Source organism: Physeter macrocephalus, chromosome 14 (genome assembly GCF_002837175.3).
Source record: "Physeter macrocephalus isolate SW-GA chromosome 14, ASM283717v5, whole genome shotgun sequence".
NCBI classification, from domain to species: Eukaryota; Metazoa; Chordata; class Mammalia; order Artiodactyla; family Physeteridae; genus Physeter; species Physeter macrocephalus.
In genome coordinates, this window is record NC_041227.1 from 88,886,071 (window position 1) to 88,893,172 (window position 7,102).

At 46.1% G+C, this 7,102-nt stretch overlaps 1 protein-coding gene and 1 pseudogene across 1 annotated transcript in view; one reads left to right on the forward strand and one right to left on the reverse strand.

Annotated features, from left to right (window-relative positions):
* Positions 1 to 1,863, reverse strand: part of NDEL1 (nudE neurodevelopment protein 1 like 1) — a 69,849-nt gene extending 67,986 nt beyond the window's left edge. Inside the window, exon 1 of the mRNA XM_055089860.1 lies at positions 1,796 to 1,863. The gene's annotated coding sequence lies outside the window, so the exon portion shown is untranslated. The remainder of the gene's footprint in view (positions 1 to 1,795) is intronic.
* Positions 1,864 to 2,774: 911 nt separating this feature from the next.
* LOC102973530 (ubiquitin-conjugating enzyme E2 B-like) lies at positions 2,775 to 3,210 on the forward strand (annotated as a pseudogene).
* Positions 3,211 to 7,102: the final 3,892 nt, after the last annotated feature.

The window sequence follows — 7,102 nt, forward strand, 5'->3', positions numbered from 1 at the left end:
GTCCGGAGCCTGTGCTCCGCAACGGGAGAGGCCACAGCGGTGAGAGGCCCGCGTACGGCAAAAAGAAAAAAAAAAAAAAAAAAAAGGACAAATTTTAAAAGGTAGAAACCCATCAGGACAGATTACGGGAGAGCAGACAAGAGGTCAACAGACTTGGAAGACAGAAAGCAGAATGGTGAATGGCAGCTGATGGACCGCATCAGAGAAGGCTGGAAACTGAATGCCAACCAGAAGCAAGCACCACAGCGGTGAGAGGCCCGCGTACGGCAAAAAAAAAAAAAAAGGACAAATTTTAAAAGGTAGAAACCCATCAGGACAGACTACGGGAGAGCAGACAAGAGGTCAACAGACTTGGAAGACAGAAAGCAGAATGGTGAATGGCAGCTGATGGACCGCATCAGAGAAGGCTGGAAACTGAATGCCAACCAGAAGCAAGCAGGGTGCGCCCCTGAACCGCAGAGAGGCCCAGGAATTGGAGGTACCAGCTATGTCAGAAGACATGGTGGGGTGGAGCCAAAAACAGGAAGGGCTGTTGAAAGCACAGGGTGTTTACAAAGCACTCAGACTTCACAGCCCAAGTAACTGACCAGCCAAGGCATCTAGCTCTGCCCCTGCCCGGCAGGAGGAGGAGGCTTCTCCTCTGGAGAAACTAAACCAGAGAAGCTCCAGACCTAGGGACACTGGGCACACCAGAGGGCAAGGCTGTCACTACACTAGAAAGGGAAGTGGGCTAAAGGGAGGGAGGATTCTTCAAAGGCTTCATATCAAACGATGAGACCCCAAATTCCCTCCCCCACCGACCCTCCAATAATGCTGGCAGCCTGGATTCTACCCTCCAGGCAGGAGATTAGAGAGTCTTTCTCAACAGACCAGATGTCTTGGGACTTCCCTGGTGGCGCAGTGGTTTAGAATCTGCCTGCTAACGCAGGTGACACGGGTTCGAGCCGTGGTCCGGGAAGATCCCACATGCCACGGAGCAACTAAGCCCATGCGCCACAACTACTGAGCCTGCGCTCTAGAGCCCGCAAGCCACAACTACTGAAGCCCGCGCGCCTAGAGCCTGTGCTCTGCAGCAAGAGAAGCCACTGCAATGAGAAGCCCGCGCACCGCAACGAAGAATAGCCCCCACTCGCCGCAACTAGAGAAAGCCCGCGCAGCAACGAAGACCCAATGCAGCCAAAAATAAACAAATTTATTTTTAAAAACAAAGAAAATGAAATAAAAGTAACCTCAAACCCTGAGAATGCCATCTTATAGTTTACAAAACACTTTCACAATCATTGTCCTGCTCAAGCATCACAAACATCCCACAAAGCAGAGACATTTTACAACCGTGTAGACCAGAAAATAGGTTCAGAGGAAAGTGACTTGCCCATAAGTAAGGCAAGAAGCCAAGACTTAATCACAAGCCCCAACTTGGTCAGCTTGGCAAAATTGCAAGCAACACACCAGCTGTGTCTCAGTCAACCAAAGATAAACCTGTCTGAACCCAAGGGGCTCTCTCTGCAACCCAGAAAAATGCTACCTGGGCAGCTCGGGTAATACACAACCAAATCAAGGTGATGCGATTTCAGGAAACCACCAAACCACCAAAGCCAACCCCTGGTATCACCCCCCCCACAGGGACACAGCCAACTTCACAAACTGACCTCAGCCTCTGACAGTCCCCCGACCACATGGACAGAGAGGGTCCACCAGGAGCCCCCCACCCCAACTCTGGCATGTTGCCAGCTGGCCCTCACCTGGCCCAGACCTCGTCCAAGCTGACCCCCCACTCCCCACCGTCCCAACGTACCTGGTCCCGTGTCCCAGCCCTCGCTGATCAGATCAACAGCAGTACAAAGCGGCCGGAGCTGAAGCCGCTGAAACAAAGTAGAAATCAACAGGAAGCGTGAGAATCACCTTCTGACAAAAGAGGCACAAGGACAGGAAGTGGGTTCAGGCCAGGAAGGCTGGGGCCGGCCTTCTAGAAGTGAGGCAACCCTGCCAGCCTCATCGCTCAGCTGTTGTTGAACAAGACTTCAGGGCTGGGGAAGGGAAAAAAAGAAATTCAAGTCCTAACTCTTTAGCCAGAACTTCAAGCTTCCCCATGTCCACCATATGCGTGTATGTCTCCGGCCCTGTATTTGAGGGGAAAGGCGAGGGGAAGAAGAGATGCACAGAGCCTGGCAGAGCACACATGTGGTACTTAAAAGAAAGAACTTGAAGTCAGACAGCCTCCGCCTACCACTTTTAGCGGCGAGACCTTGAACGGGTTGCCCTGCGTCTCTGCATTTTCCCAAAATGAAATGCCGTACTGACCTCACAGTATTGTTTGGGCTTAAATGAGATAACGTGTGTAATTGGCTTCATATGCATCCAATTAGTCCCTTTAGCGGGTTGTGGCGTCCCCCCTCCCTTCTGCCTCTCCAAATCTGACCCACTCCTTAAGTCTTTGTCAGGTCAGACCACCCTGGTCTGAAGAGTCACCCCAAACACCTCTCACCTCCCCAGCGGCTGCAGGTCCCGTGTGTCATTAAGTCCCACCACGTGGGACAAGCACCATTGCTAAGAACTGCTACTGAGGCCGTTCACTGGTAATTCCTTCCCGTGGTGATGTTTTTCTCCCCAAAGGTCACCCAGAGAGGGAAAGGGCTGCATGGAGTTGTCTCTGTATCCCCAGGAGCATCCAGCAGAGCACTGGAAGTTAGTCCATAAATGTTCATGGACCTTTAAGATGCTATGGAGCTTTCCGACTGACTGCGGGGCAGCATGCCGACCCGCCCTGGAGGAGGCTCATGCGGGATTTCAAGTGATTGCAAGAGGACCCACCTGTGGCTGTCAGTGGCGCACCATCTGGAAACAACATCATGCACTGGAATGCAGTTATATTTGGACCAGAAGGGACATCCTTTGAAGATGGTACTTTTAAACCGGTAATAGAATTTTCTGAAGAGTATCCAAATATACTGCCAGCTGTTAGGTTTTTTATCCAAAATGTTTCATCCGAATGTGTATGCTGATGGTAGCATATGTTTAGATATCCTTCAGGATCAATGGAGTCCAATATATGAAGTATCTTCTCTCTTAACATCAATTCAGTCCCTGCTGGATGAACTGAATCCAAATAGTCCAGCCAATAGCCAGGCAACACAGCTTTATCAGGAAAACAAACGAGGATATGAGAAAAGAGTTTCGGCCATTATTGAACAAAGCTGGAATGATTCATAATACACAACTGGGCTGTTAATCTTTTTCATCATTGTTGTGTATAATTTACCTCGCAGTAGAAAGGCTAACAAATTTTAAGTGCCACAGGTTTTAAGGATTCTGCAGAAAAAAAAGGTCCTTCAGTTTAGAACCTACAAAAGCTAGTGTATCTTGATTAATGTACTTTTTATTGCATGGTGCGAACTAATTTGTTGCTTACATAAATGTGTAATATATCCTGCTTGTAGTTTTTCCAAGTGTATAATGTTAGTGCGGGGTTTTCATGACAGAATAGGCACGTTTTGTAAATCTGTACTTTTTTCAAATATTGAATGCCTTATTTTTGAATTCTTTAGATTTTTTAATTGGAGGAAAGCACTTAAAGTTTTTTATGTATGAACATTAAACGTAAAGCTGTTAAAATACATAACTTCGGGGCAAAAAAAAAAAAAGATGCTATGGAAACACCACCCTATTTAAAGCGTTTCGGTAAACTCAGGCATCTGGGCTGAGGTCGCCATAGCAATGGTTTTGCACGCTGTGGCAGAGCCTTGCAGGAGGGCAGGACCAGGGCAATCCCTGGCTCCTCTTAGATCTTCTCACAACCCCTAAAGCCCTTAAAGATGTGAAATGGGGGAGTGTGATGAAAGCTGCAGCTCCAGCTGCCTGGAAATACTGCTTCCCATCCCGCCCCCGTCTCCCGAAGGAAGCCTGCGTAGCCTGCAGCCTACTTAAATCTCCTTCAAAAGCAGCCTTATTTACAACCTGATCAGGAGACTTGCTCTCCTCCTGGCTCTCTGTCCTCAGCCAGAAGACAAAAAGGTCCCCTTTTTTTCAGATGACAGATATCTTGATAGTTAAGATGGCACCTTCTTAAGGATTGCCCCTCACCTCTTGCTCCCTCCAAGGTACCACCCCACCAGGGCTGCCGTCTCCATACTTTTCATAGTGTAACCCCAAGCCTTGTTGAGGCTTACTAGGCGCCAGGCACTGTGGTGTTTTCCATACAATATCCTGCTTTAACCTTCAAATAACTCTCTAAGTAAAGGCTGTCACCATTCCCATTTTACAGATGAGAAAACTGAGACCCCAAGAGGTCACGCAACTGGCCCAACTTTAACTTGTAGACATTTCAGATTTTACTGCAGGGATTTTACTCCAGGAAGCTGCAAACTCTCCCACCTCCCACATCGCACAGAGAAAGGACCTTAGAGTCAGCATGTTCTAAGTTTCGGAACTACTGAGTGTGAGTCATCACCAGGGAGCTAGTTAGAAACGCAGAACCTCAGGCCCCACCCCAGTCCGACAGACTTAGAATTTGCATTTTCACCAGAGAACCAGGTGATCGGTTTGCTCATCAAGGTTTGAGCCACTGAATTGAAGAGATGATGCAATACAGGCGCCCACAGGCAAAGCAAGCATAGAAAAAGAACCCCACAGGGCTCTAGATCTTGGGGATTTTGCCTCTAGAGCAGGGCTCCCCAACCCCCAGGCCGTGGACGGTACCGGTCCGCAGCCTGTTAGGAACAGGGCCGCACAGCAGGAGGTGAGCAGTGAGCGGCGGGCGAGCCCGCGAAGCGTCAACTGCTGCTCCTCTCTCCCCGTGGCTCGCATTACCGCCTGAACCACGCCCCCACCCCCACCCCCGTCCGTGGAAAAATTGTCTTCCACAGAAACCCATCCCTGGTGCCAAAAAGGTTGGGGACCGCTGCTCTAGAGGAATCACAGAGCCAAAAATTAGGGGTCCGAAGAGCAATCGGACGGCTTTAGAGCGCCACCTGCTGGTCTTGATTAGCTATGCATCACACGTCTCTGCTCCAGGCATCCCCTCCCAAAGCGGCAGCTACTTGTGTGCAGCGGCTGAGCCTTCTCTTGGGGATTTTTGTGGCTTTTCCCAGCCCGGTTCTTCCTTCCTTCCTCTTCCTTCTTTAGACTTCAACATTCACCATTCGTTATTCCTATCACTGGTTCAGATAACTCCATACTCTCTAAATGACAAGAATGCAGCGCCTCATGTTTGCTTGCTCCCTTGACCTCAGTTAGTTCAATTGATTAGGGGTGTAGAGCCTAAGACTTGACCATTTCTCTTTTCACTAACATCAAAGCAAGTGGTGAAAGCAGGCCCTTAGTGTTACAACCAAGGTATAAAGATTTAAAACTGATCCCTTTAAGAAAGTATTTGCAAAAAAAAAAAGAAAGTATTTGCAACATTCACATGGACATATTTCTACTTACCTATATTTAAATACATCTAAAATCAATAGCAGAAGGAAAGCATCCGAATAGTATACAGGTAAGCTCATAGCAGAAGAAATATAATTAGTCAAAGACATTTTTAAGAAATGTCCCTATTTTAAACCTTTCTTACCTTCTTTTGAATTAGTTTTAAATTATTGCCTCTCCCATTATTCAAATTATACACTCTTTCACTATTATTTTAATGGTTATCAAGCAATCCCACTACCCAGCTAATGCAAGAATCTTAGGATTGATTTAACTCCATATATCCTCCTCCTGCTTTTTGGCTATTATTGTCAAGTATTTTAATTTTTCATGCATTTTTAAACTTAAGATATTATCAATATTATTATTCTATACAGTCAATATTCATGTATTTTTCCCACACATTTACCTCTTGTCATTCATTCATTCCTGCATGCCTTTGCTTCCATTGGGGTCACTTTCATTCTGCCTAAAGAATGTTCTTTAGTAGTACTTTTAGTTCCACTCTCTCGGCAATGAAGTCTCTGTTTTCGTTTGTAAACCTCTTTGTTCTACCTTCATTTTTTTTTTTAATTAATTAAGGTCGTTTTTTAATTTTTTTTTTTTTTTTGGCAGCGTTGGGTCTTCATTGCTGTGCACGGGCTTTCTCTAGTTGCGGCGAGCAGGGGCCACTCTTCAATGTGGTTCGTGGGCTTCTCATTGCCGTGGCTTCTCTTGTTGCAGAGCACAGGCTCTAGGCACATGGGCTTCAGTAGTTGTGGCTCACGGGCTCTAGAGTGCAGGCTCAGTAGTTGTGGCGCATGGGCTTAGTTGCTCAGCAGCATGTGGGGTCTTCCCGGGCCAGGGCTCAAACCCGTGTCCCCTGCATTAGCAGGTGGATTCCTAACCACTGTGCCACCAGGGAAGCCCTCAGTCAATTTTTAAAAATAATCTTTGACTTTGGTTTTCAGAAGTTTTACTACAGTTTGCCCAGGTAGGGATTTTTTGTATTTATTTTGCTTCAGATTTGTAGAGTTTCTTGAATCTGTGTTTTAATGTCTTTCACTAATACTGTAAAATTTGTAATCAGTAACTCTTCACCTATTGCTTCAGAGTGACTCACTCACTCTCCTTGAGTCCAGTTAAATGTATTTAGACCTTTACATCATATTCCATACTCTCTTATGCTCTTTTCTGTATTTTCCATCTTTTTTTTTCCTACTCCCGTGCTTCAGACTGAATATTTTCTACCCACCTGTCTTTCAGTTTACTAATCCTGTCTTCTGTTGTATCTAACCGGCTGTTGGGAATTCCCTGGCAGTCGGTCCAGTGGTTAGGACTCGGCACTTTCACTGCTGTGGACCGGGTTCAGTCCCTGGTCAGGGAACTAAGATCCCACAAGCCTCCCAGTGTGGCCCCAAAACAAACAAACAAACAAAAAACTGCTGTTAAACCCATCTATAGAGTTTTTTTGTTTTGGTTTGGTTTTGGGTTTGGGTTTTTTTTTTCTGTTTTTAAGTAATTGTATTTTTCAATTCTAGAGTTTCCACTTGGTTCTTTTAAAAAAATTGTTTCTAGTTCTCCATCTACTTTCTTGAATGTATTAGAGTCCATGTACAATAATACCAATATCTTTTTCTCCTTCAGGTCTACTATTTATTTTTTTCTCTTGGTTTTTGTTCATTTGGTCTTGTCTCTTAGTATATCTGTT